The sequence below is a fragment of the Neophocaena asiaeorientalis genome, unplaced genomic scaffold, assembly GCF_003031525.2.
Source record: "Neophocaena asiaeorientalis asiaeorientalis breed wild unplaced genomic scaffold, Neophocaena_asiaeorientalis_V1.1 scaffold479, whole genome shotgun sequence".
Lineage (NCBI taxonomy): Eukaryota > Metazoa > Chordata > Mammalia > Artiodactyla > Phocoenidae > Neophocaena > Neophocaena asiaeorientalis.
Window position 1 is genome coordinate 3,336,466 of NW_020173774.1, and position 20,718 is coordinate 3,357,183.

Consider the following 20,718-nt stretch of genomic DNA (forward strand, 5'->3'; position numbering starts at 1 on the left):
GGGGAGGTGATGGAGAAAACAAGGGGGTGAAGCTGATGTAGTGCTGAAGGCAGGAGAGCATCTCTAACCAATGAGGATTTTCTATGTGCAAATCAATAGAAATTACAATGATTATTCCTTTAAATGTAGATACTTCAGCTTTTTACAGGAAGATGTTGGGCTTTGGAGTCAGACTAAGATCTGGGTTCCAATCTGACTCTTTTACTTATTAGCTGTGTGACCTTGGGAAAGTTCCTTAACCTCTCTGAGCCTTATCTGTGCAACAGGGTGCAAATAATCCTTCATAGAGTATTATTATTATTAGAATATTATTATTATTAAAAAATAATAAGGTGTCTGGCACACAGCGAGTGCTCTTTTAGTGAATATCAGTCCTCATCTTTCCCATCTCTTTGCAAGAGTTTGCAAAGCTCTAATGTTCATTGCTTGCTTGTTCTTACAATTGTTTGAGGTGTCATCTCCATTTTAAAATCACACAGCTAGTAAGTGGATCAGAACTCAGGCCTTCAGGCTCCCAGCTCTCCCTTTGCACTGAGCCTAAACACAAGCCTAAATCCCTTTCTCTCAGTTTTCATCATTTATTCACCCAAGAAACAATTATTGAGGATAAGCTATACTAGGAGTGGGGGCGTGGAGACACAGATTTACGATACTAATTCATCATACAGTTTTTGATACCATTTTGTTCAAGGCAAAGGTGCCAGCACTGCGCCCTCCACGGTCTCACTGCCGTGACAGCACGAAGCAGAAAGGACAGAGTAGTTTCACCCATTTAGCTGATTACGAGACAAGACTACACTCCGAGGTAGAGTGGATTTTCTTGTCCAAGGTCCTAAGGCAAACCCTGAACTTGAGCTAGTCAGGGCTGATTTTAAAAGGGGGAGAATGTGGACTTGAGGGTTGGGGAGGGGCTTGCATCTGGCTTTGGGACTCTCTAAGCTCATGGTCTCCCACCCAAGACCCAGCTAGACTGAGATCGAGAAGCTAACCTAGGGTCCCTCTGCCTGCTCTCTAGGGTCACAGCTGCTTCCCCAGGAGGGCATAGCAGACCTCAGGCGGCCATTTTCACCAGAGGGGGCATCAGAATCAGGACAGCGAAAAATGACTTACAAGAAAGCTGCAGGGGAGAGGGTAATGTTGACCTCATACAAAGGACCTGCTAACATTGGACTGTCAGGCTTTCATAAGGAAACATTTTGGGTAGCCCCATGTCCTTCAAATCCTATTATTTTGAGGTCTGCTTCCTCCCACCTGGGTGCTGAGTGAGCCCTCTCAACCACTGACAAGAGCCCCGATACTGGTTCACTCTCCTATTAGGAATATTCTGTGGTGTCTCATCCCTCCAAGCACAAGCCCAAGGTCTCAGCACCAGCAAACAGGGACCTCACCAAAGGATACTTTCCAGCAATGAAAGCTGTAGAATTGCAGGGTTGAAAAGCTGAATGTGCTTGACCACATCTTTAACAAAGCTTCCCTGGCCTTCATTTGAATACCTCCAGGGCCGGGGAACTCACTACCTTATTTAGTGGCCCATTCCAAAGTTGATAGCTCTGACTTTGAGAAAGCTCTCCCTTGCTCACCATCGAGCTCCATGGGTCCTGGTTTCTACTTGTTGGACCCTTACAGAACCAGCCTAAACCTGTGTTACTGACACACTCCCTCGCAAACTGGAAGGCAGCTATCACGCCCTTTGACTTTTCATCAGGCTAAGCAGTCTTTGGATTTTATTTTTTAATTGTTATTTAGTATGGTTTTAAATAACTTCATCAATCTGATTGATCTCTCGCTTAATAAACTTTGGGTTATCCACAAATCTCTGAATTTTCCCTCCCTCCCTCCCATCTCCTTTCCATGTATCTTTGTACAGGACTAGACCTGCTATGTGGCAGGCACTTTGCCAATTGGTGGGGATCCAACTGTCAGCTTATCTGACCAGGGTAGAATAGAGCAGGGCTACCAACTTCCAGCCTAAGCTGCATTAACTTTTTAGGGGAGATTGAGTGGGGGTGGGGAGGCAGACCCATTATACTACTGCTTCATACCCTGCCCGCAACTAAAGGCTCTGGTCGTGTGTTTGCAAGCTGTGGCTAGGCCACTTTCCTTCTCTCCATCCTTGGACACCTGGCCATGTGGGCCCAGGTCCAGGACTTCACACGGATCCCTGCTGAGTGGCATCCTGTTGGGATCCCCCTAGATGAGCACTTGGCCAGCTGGCAGCCTGCCTGGAGCTTGTGGACCCCTGCCCCGCCCCCTCCAACACGCAGACCACACCTTGTAGACTCCCGCTCAGTGCTGTGGGTAAAAGATGAAAAGGAAGCGGGAGGGAGCCAGGCCCTGCTGCCAGCAGTCAGAAGACCCACGGGAAGCACGGAGAAAGCCTGGCTCCCCCACCAGACTCTGCATGTGCCGTTTTGTCTCCATGTTGTGACATCCCAAAGTCAAATGCGGAAGCTCTCCCGTAATTTATTATGTAACTGGGACTGGAATGCAGAACTACTGGAGGGCGTTGCTGCCAATCAGAAGTATCAGGATTGGAGGTGGTGGTGGCAGTGGGATAAGGAAAAACAGGAAAGACCCTAAAATCAACCCTAGCGACCCACAGGTGCTCCAGCCTGGACAGCTAGGACCCTGTTGTCGCCAGAACGACGCTGACAACGGTGCCCTGGGCCCTAAGGAATTTTAAGCTGGGGAGGGGTGCTGCCATGCTGGTGGTGGGGAGCTGGGGTTTCTATAGCAACAAGCAGCTGCTGCATCTGATGTCTCACATCCTTCATTGTCCTCATTTTCCCCCTCCCTTCCCCCCTTCTTGTGCATATACTTAATTGCCGTAACATTTCCAGATGTAGTGTATCGCTCCTGAAACAAAGGCCGGCCGCAGCCAGGGGGATGCGCAGCGAGCAAGACGGGAAGGAGAAATCAGGGGTATTATGTTAATCCCCACTGGGGGGGACTTGTGCAACATCAGTTCTGCATGTTTGATGAGAATCAGATGATGGGCCCTGCTGGGGAAGGAAGGAGAAGGGGGCCTGTGGAGTGAGAGGCATACGGTGTGGAGAGCGGAGGAGGCACAGATAGCTGGTGGGGGGTTCAGAAGGGCCAGGGCTCCAGCGGGGCGCCCTGACAGTCTGGCAGCCCATCCTCCGCAGCCCAAGTGGGACCAGCTATCCTTGGACTGGGTAGAGGAGCCATTATTCCACATCTTGTTTCCTCCTCCTTGGGGCAGGCTGCGTCCACCTGGAGGAGGACAGAGTGGCAGCCAGGACCACCACGTCCAGCCCCCAGCCCGAGGCCGTTTGGACATGTGCGTCTGGGAGCATTTTTGGTTGACACCATAACTTGGGGGTATCAACGGCATTTAGCGGTCAGGTTAGAGTAACAACAACTGTTCTACCCCAAATGCCAACAGTGTGCCCATGGAGGATCACTTTGTTTTAGGCTCGAGGACCAGGATATGGAACCGTGTCTAAATGTAGACTCTGCCACTGGCGCTACCTGACTGGTGCATCTCAAAGTCTGCAGTGTCATCTGAAACACGCCTGCGACCTGAGAAGTGCTGCGCATGGTTAATGAATCCTTTTCTTGTTTTTATTATTGCTCGAATACTCCAGCCTGCTTCACTACCCTTTTTCCTGGTGATCTGGAGCACAGCTCTCCTTTTTTTTTAAAGCTAAATATTTATTGAGCATCCGTTACATGTTAGGCCAAGGGCTTTAGGAACATTATCTCATTTAACCCCCACCCCTTTGAAATGGTTATTATTGTTGCTTACTAAACAAAGCACAGAGAGGTTAAATAACCCACTCACAGTCACACAACTAATAAGTGGTAGAGCCTGGACCATTAGTCTACTTCCTATGCTCTTCCAAAGCTCTGTGCTAGGCTGACTCTCCTAGAACAAGAGCACTTTTATAGGGGCATACGCTCAGCTGGCCTCTGCTTGATTGCTTCTGTTGATGGGGTCCTCACTTCCTCACGAAGGAGCAGTCATCCATTCAATTCAGTTTGGCTCCATTTATCAAGTCTTTGTGGAGCATCCCTAGGTACTGAACGGGGCTCCATGGAGAAGTCTTGAACTTGGTATCCGCCCTCTGGGATTCCACGGTTAGAAGAGAACGTTCTTCCACCAGGAAAGCTTTGGCCTTCAGTGTTGAGGGCTGGTGAAGGGTGGGGAGGGGGCTCGATGGAAGCCATTAGTGAGAAGAGGAGGATGAAGAGGGGCCGAGCCACCCAGCACTGGGGGACAAGCCCAGGACTGGGACTTAGGAGACTGAGTTGGAGCCCTAGCTCTGCCACTAATGATGGGGTATATACTGGGTTAAATAGTGTCCCCCCAAGTTAATGTCCTCCCAGACCTTGTGAATACAAATAGAATCAGGTTAAAACGAGGTCATACTGGATTAAGGTCGATCCTAAATCCAATCTGACTGGTGTCCTTATAAGAAGAGGGAAATTTGGACACAGGTGCACACGCACAGGGAGGAGGCCATGCGAAGATGGAGGCGGAGATTGGAGTAATGTATCTACAAGCAAAGAAAAGTTAAGGATTGCCAGCGACCCCAGAAGCCAGGCAAGAGGCAAGGCGGGATCCTCCCCTAGAGCCTGCAGAGGGAGCAGGGCCCTGCCCACACCTTGACTTTGGACTTCTGGCCTCCAGAACCATGACACAGTAAATCTCTGTTGCTTTAAGCCACCAGTTTGCGGTAATTTGTTAAGGCAGCCTTGGGAAACGGATACAGGGTGACCCTAGGGAAGTCCAGTCCTCTCTCAGGCCCTCAGTTTTCCCACCCATACAAAGAGGGGAGGGGTGGAGGAGGTATGTGTCTTTAACTGTGTTTGTACATTAGAATCACCTAAGAAGTTTTAAAAATTAAACTCAGAATCTCTGGGTGTGTGCCCTGGAAATTGGTATTTTTTTTAAATTTATTTATTTTTGGCTGCGTTGGGTCTTCGTTGCTGTGCATGGGCTTTCTGTAGTTGTGGCGAGCGGGGGCTACTCTTTTGTTGTGGTGAGCGGGCTTCTCATGGCAGTGGCTTCTCTTGTTGCAGAGCACCGGCTCTAGGCGCACACGCTCAGTAGTTGTGGCTCACGGGCTTTGTTGCTCCACCGCATGTGGGATCTTCCCGGACTAGGGATCGAACCCATGTGCCCTGCATTGGCAGGCGGATTCTTAACCACTGCGCCATCAGGGAAGTCCCTGGTATTTTACAAAAGCTTTTTGGGTGATGTAATATGAAGCCAGGGTGGAGAACAACTGGATTAGAAAAACTAAGTCCCCTTCACTCTGGAAATGGATGTCTCTGTGATCACACCAGACTTCTCTGAGTTCCATTTCTCCTTCAGGAAAACGGAGATAATAACTAGGACTTAGGTCACAGAGTTGTTGGGAGAATTAGATGAAAGATGAGTTACTGCATGGGAAAGTCTCCAGCACACGGGTGGCACTCGTTAAATGTCGTCACAAGTGGCTCCATCTCAGGGAGATGGTGGACTGCACACCGCTGGGGGGCTCTCCACCCCTCCCTGTGGCCAGGCTCCCTGCAAAGCCTCCCCCTTCCTCTCAGTAGCTTGGAAGTAAAGGAGGCCCTCCTTGGCAATTCAGAGGCCTTGCACACACATGCTAAGTGAGCCGAGAACATCTTTTCTGTCTTTTTCTAAGAGGTCAGAGAGTTGGACCTTGGAGACTCCCCAGAGCTGCAGGAGTCCCGGAGAGGTAATGGACAGAAACCTTGGGGCTCCTGGTGGCCCCACAGGGCTGGGAGAGAAAATCTGTCTTCTGCAAAGGTGGGGCCCTCTCCCTGCCCTCAGGGAGGTGTGAGGGTGAGTTGGTGGGGAGAGGGTCCCGGGCAGAGGAGAGGGGAGGAAGGGTTTGCTGGAAGGTGTGACCTGGATAGATCCCCCTTCAACCTGTAGAGCAAAGGAAGGGAATTACTGAGTGAAGCAGGGACAGCAGCTTCCTAACTCGCCCTGCCCCTCCTCTGTCTATTCCTAGGAGGCAGCCAGAGTGACGCTTCAAAACCTAAGTCAGACCATGTGGCTCCTTTGCTCAAAACCCCTCAATGTTTTCCCATTTCACTCAGTGTGAAAACAGTGCCTATCACAAAAATAGGCCCTTGATAAATATTTCTAGAATGAATGAATGAGTAAATGAATGAATAAATGAATGAAAGAAACGTCCCCAACTCTAAGTTTGTTTTATCCCCATGTGCAACTCAGAAAAGCCAGATCCCAGCTCTAAATTTACCTCTCCCAGGAAGCCTTCCCAGATTAGCCCACTCCCATTTCTGAGTGTTTGTACATCTGGCAGACCTCTTGCCACTGCTAATCACTGTTTCTACTATATTCAATTAGACTTTTAAAAATAACTACTTTTGAACATTCAGAAGTCAAGATTAAATAGTATGGCAGTTCCTCAAAAAATTAAAAATAGAATTACCATATGACCCAGCAAATCCACTTCTGGGCATATACCCAAAATAATTGAAAGCAGGTTGTCGAAAAGATGTCTGTTCGCCCATGGTCATAGCAGCATTATTCACAATAGCCAAGAGATGGAAGCAACCCAAGTGTCTATTGATGGATGAATAGATAAAGAAAACGTGGTATATAGATACAATGGAATATTATTCAGCCTTAAAAAGGAAAAGAATTCTGTCACATGCTGTAACATGGATGAACCTTGAGGACATTATACTAAGTGAAATAAGCCAGACACAAAAGGACAAACACTGTGTGATTGATTCCACTTATAAGAGGTACTTAGAATTGTGAAATTCTTAGAAACAAAAAGTAGAATGGTGGCTGCCAAGGGCTAGAGGGACGGCAGAATGGGGAGTTGTTAATGTGTCTAGAGGTTCAGTTTTGCAAGATGACAATGAACTTAAACTGAGCTGAAACGCTACTGGACTTAACACTTAAAATGGTTAAGATTGTAAATTTTACATTATATGTATTTTACCACAGTTAAAATGTTAAAGGTCAAGATTATAAAGAATTGGAATGTGTCTTTGTGAGGTAGTGAGTTTCCTGTCATCAGGGGTAATTCAGTAGAGGCTGAAGAAGCACTTGGCTGAGATATTGCATGGAAGATTTAAGTATTAAGTGAGGGAGATAAATTGATCCTCTTTAAGGTCCGTCCCTCCCAGCAAGTTATAAATTCCTAGCTTAAAGAAATCAGAGCAGCAAGACCCCTAGAAGATCACCTACTACAATGGTTCTCAAATCAGTGTGCATGTGCTCATTTCTACCCCAGGGCCTTTGCTGTGACTATTCCTTCTGTGCCTGGAATGCTCTTTCCTTGACTCACCCCTGGCCCTGTTCAGATCTCTGCTCAAATGCCAACCCCTTGGCGAGGCCTTGCCTGACGCCTCTATCAAAATTAGGCTGAGTGCCACGTTCCTGCCCAATTCCTTACCCTGCCTTCCTGTCTTCAGAGCACATGGCCCTTCTCGTTGAGAGAAGGAGTTATTTTAGTATCCCAGCTCCAGAACGTGCTGGCACACAGTAGATGCTCAGTGAACATGTGTCGGCTGAATGAATCCTACAGTAAAGGGGCACTTCCAATGAGCTGAGACAGCTGGATCTCTAGCCTGGAGTCCTGTCCTGAGGTCCCCCGCACCCCGGGGTCTCTTCTCCCTCTAGCCCCCGCTGCCAAGGTTTGGGCCTCTGCTCCCCGGTTAGGCCACTTTGGTCCTTGTCTCGGTTCCCCAGCTACAGGCGGGCACATCAAAACCAGACTGATGGTTTGGAGCTAACAAGAGGGAAATCAGCAGATGGTGACACAAGCTGGGCAATCTGGAGCGTACACTCTGGCTGACTCATCTTAAGGGAGAGGCCCGCAGCAGGGGATGACCTCACGCTGCCCAGGAGCTCGTGAAACACGAGGAGACCCAGGGCAGCAGGGCCCAGGGAGAAGGAGGGACACGGACACTCCATCTCCAGCCAGCCTGAGGCTGGCCTCCCACTGTCCTTCCCTGACCAAGACCTGCCTCTTCCTTAGGTGACTGGAGCAGAAATGCTACCCTCGCTCGGAGGAGAAATTACTAACGACAGAGCCCACTGGTTCTGGGATGGAACCACATGAGAGTCCCAGGGGCCAACATTCAGACCAGAGGTAATGCAGTACGGCAGTGGCGGCAGCATGGCACCCTGCCCCTCTGCGGACAGGAAAGTTGGAGAACTGAGCTTCCCTGAGTGGCTCTGCCTCTGCCTGTCTGGAGGTGAGCTCAGTCCCCTGGGTCTTAGAGGTTTCCGGAGCTGGGGCCTTTGAGAAAGGAGACCTCTGTCCAGGGACCTGCAGCTGTGAACTTCCCGTCTCCGGCGCCCTTGGGGACCCCTCCCGGGCAGCGTCTACCCGGGTTGGGAGAGGGATCCAGGCTTAGCCGGTGACTTGTCTTCAGTTGTTTTACAAACTCAGCAGGAAGGACGGCCCAAGGGGCATGAATCAGTGGGTGTCTGTGTACCAGGCTCTGGGCTTGGCACTTTCCCTTGATGTACATCCCTCTCTTAAGTGTCATCACTGGCCTAGGAAGCGTGTGCTGCTCTTCCTGTTTCACGGACGAGGACGCTGGCTTGGGCAGAGACTCGTCCGGTAAGTGGAAGAGACGGTACTCCCACCTGGGTCTCCTGAACACAAATCGAGAGCTGTTTTCCCCAAACCCAGCTGCCAGGACAGCGGGTGCTGCGGTTTGGAGGAGCTCTGGCTCACCCCTTCCCTGCGGGGCAGACTTCTCCATCCCTCCTGGGTAGTGGCCGGGCCCCTTGCTTCTTCTGGAAGAGGCTTCCTTCTCACTAGTCAGGGCAGGAGTGGTGGGCGAGCAGAGAGGGCGAGGTGTGACCAGCATACAGTTATTGACTGAAAGGATGGGAGGCTGGTGTGCAGTGAAGCAACAGGTCAGGGCTATTAGGTGGTCATCCGTTTTGGGAGGACTCAGGGAATGAAGAAACTCTGCTGGCTCCGGGTTCTATGTGTTAGCAGGAGGGCGGGCTCGTGGGCAGGGGGCTGCACCTGTCTGTGAGGGAACGAAGTGCACGTGCTGGCATGCACACTGCTGGGGAGCCGTGCATGGGCCTATGGGGCACCACAGGGGACACAGAAGGGGTTGGCGGCTTGGGTGGTGGGGCATATGCTCAGAGGGGTGCTGTAGGGAACACTGTATTTGGAGTCAGAAACGGGAGATTTGAGACCCACCACCTACCAACTGGGTAGATTTAGGAAAATCCCTTAACCTTTCTGGGCTTCTGTTCTCTCATCCCAACACTGGGGACAATAACCCCTGGTTTCCATGGCTCACAGGGTTCGCTTGTGGTGCCCACGTGATGATGGCCATGAAAGGGCGTTGTGACACATACTGCGCTCTACACGTGTAAGGAGGGGTTGTTACCGTAATGCGAAGTGTGTAAAAGCACAGGGAGTATGTGTCCATAACACATACACGGGGTATAGATATCTGTGTAGGTGTTTTGTTGAATGGATGAATCCTGGCGGTAGAGATGATTCTTGGCTCTGGGAATCAGATGCCTTCCTGAAGCAGGAAAACCAGAGGCTAGGGATGGGGGTTTCTGCTCTGCCCGCCTCCTTCGCCCCTGCAAGGAAGGTCCCAGGAGGCAGTGGGAGGTATGGAGTGGGGGAGGGGAGGTGCGGAGGAATGGACGGAGCTTTGCCCTGAGACCAGGCTTTGGCTGGGGTCAGAAAAAGCATCCGGTCTCTCTTGCGAGAGAAGAGATGCTTAATCTGTCACAGCCCTAAGTTTCCTGGGGTGGCTTCAGGATGCCTCACTTGGCCCCCTGGGGCCTCCCAATTCCCAGAGAGAAATTGCAGTCAGTAAGGTTACCAGTTACTGCTCTATCCCATAGAGATTTATCAAAACAATGTGGTCACCCTGCCGCTTGGAGGCTGTGGGTGGTGCATGGACTAATGAGATAACTCAGCCCAGTGGCAGGGCTGCTGTCTCCTCCCAGCGGCAGGGTAGGTGGGGATGATCAACACCTCTGGGCTGGCAGGATTAGCCCTGCCTGGGCGCCAACACGAGCGCAGCCTACCGGGAGCTACTTGAGGCTGACTGTGCAGAGCACCCTCCTCTCACACCTTTGTTATTCCTGCTGAGGGTGAGGGCCCTGGGGGAACCTGCTAGCCTGGGTTTGAAAAGCCCAAGGGAAGCCAAGGCCCTGTTCTGCCTCCTCTGCTCTCCCTGGACTCTGGACCCCCAGGATTGCAAGCCCTCCACCGAGGCCCCGGAGGGAGAGTTGCAGCACAGTGACATGTGAGTCTGGAATTTGAAGTCAAGTCCCAGCTCTGGTCTGGCTGGCTTTAAGCCCTAGATCCTCCCTGTTGTGGACTGATTTGTGTCCCCACAAAATTCATATGTTGAAGCCTTAACCCCCAGTGGGACTGTATTGGGAGATTGAGCCTTTAAAGAGGTAATTAAGGTTAAATGAGGTCATAAGGGTGAGGCCCTAATCCAATATGACAATTCTTATAAGAAGGAGAGACACCAGGGATACACAGGCACAGAGGGAAGACCGCGTGAAGACACAGTGAGAGGGCGGCCACCTACAAGCCAAGGAGAAAAGGCCCGGTGGAAACTAAACCGTGATCTTAGACTTCCAGCGTCCAGAACTATGAGAAACACATTTCTGTTGTTTAAGCCACCTGCTCTGGTACTTTGTTATCGAAGCCCTAGAAAATGAATCTCCTCCTCCTCCTGCCATGCTGTTGCCTGAGGACCCTTCCAGTGTTAAGATTCTGGAGTCAGGTCCTGCTCCGTAAGACACTGGGGTGAGGACTGTAGGGTAGGAATGGGGAGGAGGACAGTGGCAAGCCGGCCCTGAAGGTCACCAGGCGGACCACAGAGGTGGGGTTCAGAGAGTGAGAGCGTGAGGGTGGGGAGACACTGATCCCGAGGACCCCGCCCCCCGACGGGTACCAAGAGCAGAGGGAGGGACGAGGTGGGCAGGGCACTGGTGCGGGGAACGGGCCTTTGATCACAGACAGGGCCTCGTCCACACTCGCCATCAATCGTTCAATCTGATACACCGCTGCATGGGACACTCGAGGAAGCAGAGGGTCGTGCAGCCAGTCTGGGTCAGAGTGGAGCTGTCGGGAGAGGCCTCCTGTCTCCGGGCCCTGCTCTTCCCCACGGAACCGAATTCAGGCAGAGTGAACACATGTGGGTCCTAGGGAGTCTGGATGGATGGGAGGTGGGACCTTTGCTATGAGAGCTTGTACGCGGCGTGCAGAGCCACAAACCCTACCCTGCCCTGCCCTGCCCTGGCTGGCTGGAAGAGGGAGGGGAAGGCAGCCAGAGCTTGACGGGGGGTCACAAGTCAACAACCTCCTTGTGGCAGGTGACAGGTCCACCACCTGCTTTCTGGCACAGGGGCTCCAAGGAAGACACCATGGTCCCACATTCATCTTCAAAGCCTGATGTCAGGCTGGGCAGGGGATTAGCGTGACAGGCTCCGAGTGGGTGGCACAATGCGCGTGTCCCCAGGGGCCTGGGGGAGCAAGCACCACTGCCACCTCTGAGATAAGAGGGCGAGCAGTCAGAGAAGAAGACGCAGAACTAGGGAGCAATGCCCATTTCTGCCCCGTAGGAGGGATTAGCCAGATCCCCCATCTTTATCTCTGCCTTTGGGGCTCTACAGGAGATGGGGTTACTGGGAAGACAGGTGTCTCAGGAGGACCCAGCAAGGTGATAGCATGATGGAGTAGAAAAAGCCCGTCTTGAGTCAGAAGTGGGGTTTGAACTATGTTCCCCTCTCGAGCTGGAATATGCTGGATGAGAACTCTGAACCTGTTTCCTATGAGAATGAAAGGAGTTAATGAATGCACCCAGCACAGTACCTGGCACAGTTAGGCAGTGGTTAGCGGCTGTTGAATGACTGAACGATCGAATGAATAAATGAATGTATATCTCTTGTAAGGTGGGCACTCTGAACTTGATCTGGGTCTCAGCCTCCAAGCCAACCTTTCCCACCGCCTCCCAACTGCCCACAACTGGCCTCTTATAGGTGAGAGAGTGTAAATTTCCAGGGAGGCACCAGGCTCAGCTCACCAGGACCTTGCCGACTGACCACTCTGGGCAGCTGAGATCTAGAAGGGGGGGGGGGTCAAGCACTGTCTCTGGAGTGGCCCCCAGGGAGCTGGGGTCACAGGGGGTGTGAGGATGGAGCGTCTTGGGGAGGGGAGCCAGCAGGAGAGCCTTGGTGGAGCGGGACAGAGGGTCAATGGCTAGTTTTCTCTCTCCCCCTGAGTCCTTTTCTCTAAACACAGCTCTATCTTCCTCCACCACGGGGTTAGCACACATCTCTCATTCTCCTATTGCAACAAGATTTTATTTCTAATTATGCTGTAATAAAACTGGAGCGCTCCCAGGCTTCCTTTCAAATGACTTGTACACACACCGCCGATCGGATCCTCCTCGGCCCCATTGTAATAGCATTTCCCTGACATTCATTAGACATGCATGAGAGGGGCGCTTTAAGAATAGAATTGCATTTAAATGGATTTGCTGAGAGAGGAAGATGAAAAAAAAGAGAGGCGAGGGGAGGAGAGGGAGAGGGAGAGAGGTTTGTTGAACAAACTATGAAAACAAGATGCCATAATAACAGGGTGCTGAAATAAGCCTCTTTCTTCCCCGGCCTCCTCCTGTTGCACGTGGCCGAGCCCGGCCTCCAACCCTCCCCCCGGAGCCCCCGCCCACACTTTTATGGTACCCTCTGGGGGAGCTTCATAGCTCCTGTGCCATGTGTCAGATGCTCATGGTGTCATAGAAAAAACTGTTACTACCATTCAGGAAGGCTGCCTTGCTTTGACAGAACCCCAAAAGCCAGGCTGCCGCCCTCGGGAAGGGGGAGGGATGGTGACCGTCCCTCCTGCTCTCATCTTTAAGGCCCCCACCCCTGTGTCCCTCCCCCTGAATGACCACCCGCACCCCGAACTCCCATGGGCCACTGAGTAGCTGTGAGTTTTCTTTTACCCTGGGTGGCTCTGAAGCATCAGGCGTAGGAGATCCATTGTGACCCCAGGGCCTTACTCCCTGCGGAAGTGGACTGTCCCCACAGCATACTGTGTGTGCCATATACAGCCTACTAGGGATCAGAGGCCTACCTACTAGGTGTCCGTACCTACTGTGGCCTCATTCAATTTATTCCCCTCGCTAGAGCCAGATCCTCTTAAAATGGACATCTGATCACACTGAAAACCATCTCGTAAGCTTCCTCTTCTTCTTCAGATAAAGACCAAAATCCTTAACAGGGCAGCCAAAGCCCACCACCCTTCCATTGGCCCTGTTTAGTTCCATGTCTGGCCCTGGCCCCAACTCCAGCCACACCAGCCTTCCTCTGTCCTCCACGGTACCCAGCTCCTGCCTTCTTTCCAAGCCTTGCTGCTACTCGGGACACTTAGCCACCTCTTTCCCAAAGTTTCCACTGACCCACCCCTTGGAGCTCAGCTCACACTCCCTTCCTCCCTAAGACCCTCCCACCAGTCTTCTGTCTCCTGTCCTCTTCGCTGCATACTTGCCACAGCTGTACTGAGTCACTAAAGACCTGACATTGTCCCTAGACTGTAAGCCTCTTGAGGGCAGGGCAGGGTGGGTCCTGGCCGTCGCCCCCCGACACCCCCGCTCTGGGGTAAAGGCTCAGTACAACGGGATGGAAGCCAGGCATTGTGCCGGGGACTTCCCGATAAGATACCTTAGCTCCTTTCATCCTGCTGCAGGTTTATTGAGGCTGAGGGTTTTTCCTTCCCCTCTAATAGACTAGGAAACTGAGAATCAGAGAGTTCAAAGCAATTTGCCCCAAAGCACAAAGCCGGAGCTGCCAGAATCGAAAGCCATGCTTTTCCTATGATAACTTCCTGGTACCATGGGCATTCCTACCGGTTCCTTCCCACGTGGACTGCCTCCCACCTCCCCTGCACCCAGCGAGGTCCTTCTCAAACCCTCCTTCTTCTAGAAGTCTCCTTGGAGAGTCCAGCTAGTGCAGACCTTCTCCCCCTCTGCAGACAGGGCCTCAAGTTTCCCATTTGGATTGCTCCCACCTGTTCTGTGGGATCATTCTTATATCCCCGATAGAATGCAGGTTCCTTAAAGACACTGCGCGTCACTCTTCTGAACCCCCAGTACCCGTGGGCCAGGATACTGCAAATACACGACCAGTAGAGCATCGGACTGCAGCGGGGAGAGCCGCTCTGCCACTTAGTAGCTGCGTGACCTGGAGAGGAGCCCACTGAGCCTCCACCACTCGTCTAGAAGGTGGTGCTGATGACACCTACCCCGCAGGGTCACTGAGAGGCCTCAATGATCTGTGGCGGAGGTGGTGCCTCACAGAAGCTCATTTCTCCTCTTGTCCTATTCCTTCCTTGGGGCTCTGTTTGGTGACAATGGGAATGAGAAAGTTGGTCTTACAGTGTCCCAGAAGGGGGTGTGGCTAAAAGGGACATGGCACTATGGCCCCTCAAAGCCATCTGATGTGGCTCTAATGGCGCTGAGATGGCAGGGGAGACCATCCCTCCGTCCTTCCTACGTTTGCCTCCCGATCCACCACTTTCCCACCCCCAGGCCTGCCTGGTCCAGGGTCCACACGCTGCAGAGATGATGCTCCCATGATGAGTGGTCAGAGCCCCCGAGGGCCAAGAGCAGCTGGAAGGTCCGTCCACCTCTGCCTCCCAGGCCTGGCCCAGTGCATGTTCGTGAGACCGTGGCCTCCATGAGGGCAGGGGCTGCCCCCTGTCCACTGCTCCAGGCTCAGTTTTGTGTACAACACCTGCAAGTGGTGGTGCTCAAAATACATTTGTTGAATGAATGATGAATGGAGTGAGTGTATGAACCTCAGCCTTTCTGCCTCCATGGTAAGTACTTAGGCTCTGAAGTCAGCCAGACTTTTGTGGGATCTTGCACAACTTACCTAACCTGATTTCATTTCCTCTCCTCTAATAATAGTTCCAATCAGAGCTGGAGCTGCTGCAAGAATGAAAGCACCTGGCTGCTGCCTGCACAGCGATGGTTCAATAAGCGATAGCTCTCATTGCTCCATCTAACGTCTACTTCAACCCACTCGGGAGCTTGGAGTGGCCACTCGTGTTGGTGGTTCTAGATTGCTCCAGAGGCAATTCTGCTGTTTTTGAACATCAACCTTTTTTATTTACAGGCTAATCAACATGACTGGGTGGCACCCCAGTGATGCCAGCCAGGGAGCTTATCAGGAAAGGTAGACATGGTCACAGTCCCATCCACATTTGTGTCTTATCAGCTCCCAAAGCAAGTCTGTCTCATTGAAATGATGTGAACACAGAAGCACTCTGCCCCAACTCTACTGGCCTACTCATTTTTTTCCCCCAAAGCCGTACAATCTCAGCACCTTTGGGCTCTTAATTACATCCTATGTTCCCGGGAGGCGCCCCTCCCCAACCCAGCCCTCTGTCATCTCTTCCTCCCCTAAACCTGTAATATCTGTACCCTTTACCCGGCTTTCATCATATGCTTATTTGTATTGTTGATTTAAAAAATGCATCGGTGGCTTGTCTTCCTTGGCAGCAATGCATGCGGGATGAAAAGGGGAGGGTGATAGGGATGTACCTCTCATTTACGGATCTCCATTATGTGCCAGCCAGAGGGCTACATACTTCAAGTGCATGGCCTCAGTTTAATCCTGAGAGCAGCAAATATCATCCCCATCTTACAGGTGAGGAAAGCGAGCTCGTGGAGTTGCAGAAACTTGCCCAAGTCACACTGCTAGAAAACAACATAAATGGGATTGGAGTCCAGGTTGCGTGACTCCACAGCTGCTCGAGGACAGAGGCAGCAAATCCCCACAAAGGATTTCCATGGGCCTGGCCTGGAAGCCCAAGGTCTGTAATTAACATTAGCCGTTGACAATGGCCATCTTTCGGGGAGGTGTAACATTAAACGAGAAACAAGAAACGTAGGTACACGCTTCCCCCTTGGCCAGGCACACAGTGAGGGCTGTGTCCTTGCGTGTATGTGTTCCGAGCGTGACACTGGCCCTGGCTACTGCCCGCGTCCTCTCAGCACAGCTCTGGCCCTACCAGCTCCCTGGGCACACGCTGCCACCTCCCCCTTGCCCAGATTGGCACCAGCTCCCCAGTTTCCCCACACGCTTGGAATTCTGAGCTCATTCACCAGACAGGTGCAATTTCCCACCTCTCACCCTCTGGCACTTTCTGTGCAATCGATCACAAACTGTTTCCAAATTAACCTAGATTTAGCTCCGGTCTCCCCTCTTTCCACTCGGGCAATTTCCTACCTACCCCCCGGGTAGGTTTCCTCCCCCAGGCTCCACTCCCTGGGTGTCTGTCTCTTCCTGTAAATTTCCTACTGATCCAGAGACTGGGTTTCTGTCCAGCGTGACCCTCTTGCCCTTGGTCAAGACTATTCTGGACTTGATCTCTTTCTCAGGATGCCTCTCTGCTCTGTTCTTGACCGTGGTTTAGGGGCATAGGACAGGCAATTCCTTTCTTCTCCTGCTACCCCTTCTTGGGATTCACCCTATACGCTGAGCTTTCTTTTAATTAATATTTTGGGTTGAAGGGGCCATAAAGATTCCTCTGCATAAGTCCCTAAAAACATGTAAAGAGCAAGAACTTTGGGAGGGCAGAGATCAGAGGAAATCAGCACAAGGAAAGAGTTCGGGGATATAACTCAAAGCTGAACAAGAATTTCTTGGTAAATCCCGAGAACTGTATACCCCAGCCTCAGTAAATTCCTGTCTCGAAAGAACAGAGTAGGAAAATAGCATGAATTGAGCTCCTACTATGTGTCAGGTACTATATACTCTGTGCGTTACCACAGATGGGCATGATCAACCCCAATGTACAGATGAGAAAACGGAGGCTCAGAGGGGTTGGCCAAGTTGTTGTCTGTGCCACAGACCCAGGAAGTTCAACACTCTCATCCACTGTGCTGAACTACCTCTGCATTCTCCCTCTCTAGAGTCTTCTGAGGGATGCGCATGTGGGGAGGGGTAGAAAGGGAAGGAAAGGAGTAGATGATTTCTTCTGCCAGGTAAGCTCCAGCATCAGATCTGCCTCCTTGGCCCATAAGTTCGAGGTAGTTGCTGCCCCAGAACTGGCAGCTGAGGCAGGTAGGAGTGGGGGTGGGAGGGGGTGGGTAACAGCGGCAGAAAATCAGAAAGCGGCTGACTCTGGAGGGAGACAGCCAGTGAGGGCCTCGGGGTAATTTCCCCACAAGGCCTCTGTGGCCCAGCGGCTGTGTGGGGTGTCCTGGCACATCAGCAGTCACGGGATCAAAGAACAAATAGGAATTAATATCCCTGAGGTGGTCCGGAGCTCCTGATACCAGCAGAAAATTACAGAACATGAGACGGGAGCATCACAGGATGAATGGGAGGGGACAAGAGATTTCCGTGGCTAATCCTGTTAACAAGACAATTTCTTATCAAACTCATTATGCTTTTGAAAGGAGAGAACAAGAGGGGGAAGAGGAGGTAGGGGGAGCGTGTGATGGGGGCTTAGCCCTGGAGAAGGAAGGAGAGAGGTAGGGGAGCCGTGGTTACAGAGACTGCAGGTTTCCGTGAAGTAGGCGTGTGAGTGGCAGGCGTCTGGGGGAAGAGGACTCCCCACCTGTCCCTGCCCTAGAGGCCAGGGGCAAAACCCCTCCCTGATGGCTAAGTCCCTGCTGTCTTAGCCTCCTCCCCGATGGCAGGACCCTCCCTGTCCCGCCAGTTGTCTGAACCCACAGGTGACCGGAGAAAAGCAGGCTCTCAAACTTCTTTCTTTGACCGTATCTCCATCTCGTCCCATCTCCCATGGGTCAAAGAGGACCATCCCCATCTGTGTAGATGCTGACAAAGCAAAGCACACCATGGGTCTGCTAAGCACATTCCTGCCGGCCTCTCACTTCTCCTTGTGGCCCCGCCCCCTGGGAGGGGGGCGGGGATGGGATTACAGGGCCTAGGAAGTTAGAGGGCCCTTTCTGGCGCTTCCCAGCTTGGTATTTTGGGCAAACCACTTAACCTCTCTGAGCAATCATTTTCTCATCTTAAAAATAGAGATTAAATAAATCTTGCCCTACCTACTTCACAGGGTCCTTGTCAGGATTAAAAAGGACAGTGTAGGCAAGAGGACCTTGTAATCTGTGAACATTTTACATACACAGAAGTGATGTTTGGGGCCATTTTGAAGTTAAGGTAGTAAGTTAAGTGTCTTGCTGGACGTAACAAGGTGGAAGTGGGAAGCCAGTCTTGAACCGTTAGTTTCAAATCCAGGGTCATTTCTGCTGCCAGAAGATCACTCCATGGGCTTGTCTTTGACTAGGCAATCACAAGGGACTTCAATTGGCACAAACTTAATATCTGTTTATTAAGGGCCCACGTTGCACTCAATATTCTCCCAGGCTGGCTTGGGGAAAGAGTGAGGTCAAGGACAGAGTCCTCATCATCAAGAAGCTTGGCATCCAGGTGGGTCAGAGGGGTCAGATCCAAGGAGCAATGAGAAGAATTCAAGTCAGGGTGCCTCCCTCGCCCCCACAAATACCCAAAGGCACAGTGTGAAGGGCCAGACAAAAAGTCCTGTGGATGAGTAACAAAGGCAAAGACCCTGGGCCGGCACCATGAGGGAGGGCTTCCTGGAGGACTTAGGACTCGCGGTGGGTCCTAAAGGATATGTGGGGTGTGGAGAAGGAAGTCAGGGAAGAAGTCAGGGAAACATGAAACAGACATTTATGGAGCACTTGCTGTATATCTGGTGCTGTGATAAATTAGGGCCAGATACAAAGATGCTTAAAATCTTTTAGAGGTCAAGTTCAAGGTCAAATCCAAGCCCCTCAGCAAACGTTGGTGAGGGTGAGGAAAAGCTGGACCCTTGTGCACTGCCGGAGGGAATGTCACATAATGCAGCACTATGGAAAACAGTATGGTGGCTCCTCAAAGGTTTAAAAATAGAACTACCATGCGATCAAGCAATCCCACCTCTACGTACATCCCCCAAAGAACTGAAAGCAGGGACTCTGAAAGATATTTGTACACTCATCTTCACAGCATTATGACGAACAATAACCCAAAAGTGAAAGCAACCCCAGTGTCCATCCATAGACAAATGGATGAACAGAATGTGGTCTGTAAATACAATGGAACATTACTCAGCCTTAAAAGGAATTCTGACACGTGCTACAACACGGATGAACCTTGAGGACACTATGTTAAGTGAAGTAAGCCAAGCACAAAAGGACAAAAAGTGTATCATTCTACTTATATAAGGAACCTCGCATAGCCAACTTCATAGAGAGAGAAATTAGGATGCTGGTTGCCCGGGGTTTGCGGGGGGCAGGGGAAAATGGGGAGTTGTTGCTTAATGGGTACAGTTTCAGTTTTGCAGAATGAAACTGAACTTAAACATTACTGTTTAGAGATGGATGCACGGCAATGCGAATATACCTAACGCCACTGTACCATACACTTGAAAATGGTTAAGACTGCAAGTTTTATGTTCTCTGTATTCTAACATAACTAAAAATAATAACAAAAGGGCAGATTCTATTGGCACAAACCTTTTAACCATTGTCCTTCCTCCTTTTTTCCTGCTAAAAAGATGGATATGTGGCTCAGAAGCACAGAGGCTGTCTTGCAGTCATGAGGATGGCAGAGTGGGAAGGGAAAAGGAGTTTAGTTTCTTAGCAACTGGGCCAGCCCTAAGCTACCTGTACCCAGACTCCATTATACGAGAAAAACTACTCTTCAATTTGGCTAAGCCATTGCCTTTTTGTTACATGCAGCCAAACACCATCCTAATGGAGACAGTTTCTAAAGCTCATCACCTCTGGCTGCTTCCACCCCTCCTGCCTCTTGTATTACTATCTTCCTGCTCAAACTTCTCTGACACGATGGAACCTTGTATCTCCTGGAAATGCCAGGCTCTGTGCCTTTGTGCACGCCAGGCCCTCTGCAAGCCCTTCCTTCTGAGCAACCTCCTTGATTGTTCCAAAAGCTTCTTCCATGGCCTCCTGCATTCAGGTTGGGCATTGTCCTGGATGGGTGAGTTACCCTTTGTCAGGACTGCCCTAGCACCCCACACCCAACTCTCTCATGGTATTTACCACTTTTCTCGAGAGTGGCTGTGTTCATGTTCTCTTCCCTCTAGACAGCAAGCTCCTAGAAGGTCAAGATCTGTTCGGGTCTGGACGCCCGGTGCTATGTGGCAGGTGCTGGGTAATGATGGGTGGACCAGAACTCTTCTGACTCCCAGGGGTCACAGTTGGAGGAGAAGGATTCAGACCCAGAAGCAGTTCCCTGAGAGGCATGGCCTGAGGTGCCGGGGAAGCCCAGAGGACCAAGTGACTGCTCTGTCACAGGGGAGGTCACCGTTGAGCTGGGGCCGGAAGGACTCCTCCTGGAATGGCGGTGTCTGCCTCCCGGTGTAGGGGTGAAGGCGTAAGGCATGACAGCGCAGGGAGCCTCTGGGAAGCAAGGTCTTGGGAGGCAATGACATGATGGGGCTACAGTGTCAAGAGCTTGCCTTGTAGGCTCTGCACGGAGGGGCTGCTGAGGAGAAAGTGTCACGTTGGGGGTTCAGGAGCCAGGCACAGAGTCAGCGCTGCACACCTGTCAGCTTAACCACTGTGATCAACTCTGATTCATGAAAAGCTCTCCGGCAAAGTGTGGAGGATGGCGGGGAACCGGGAGGGGTGGCAGCAGGAAGACGGTATGAGCTTTTGCAGGAGTCCTGGTGCCTGACAGACGAG

The 20,718-nt window shown here is 51.4% G+C and overlaps 1 protein-coding gene across 1 annotated transcript in view; it reads right to left on the bottom strand.

Annotated features, from left to right (window-relative positions):
- Positions 1-20,718, bottom strand: part of DSCAML1 (DS cell adhesion molecule like 1) — a 340,859-nt gene that overhangs the window by 99,462 nt on the left and 220,679 nt on the right. The gene's annotated exons all lie outside the window — the stretch shown is intronic.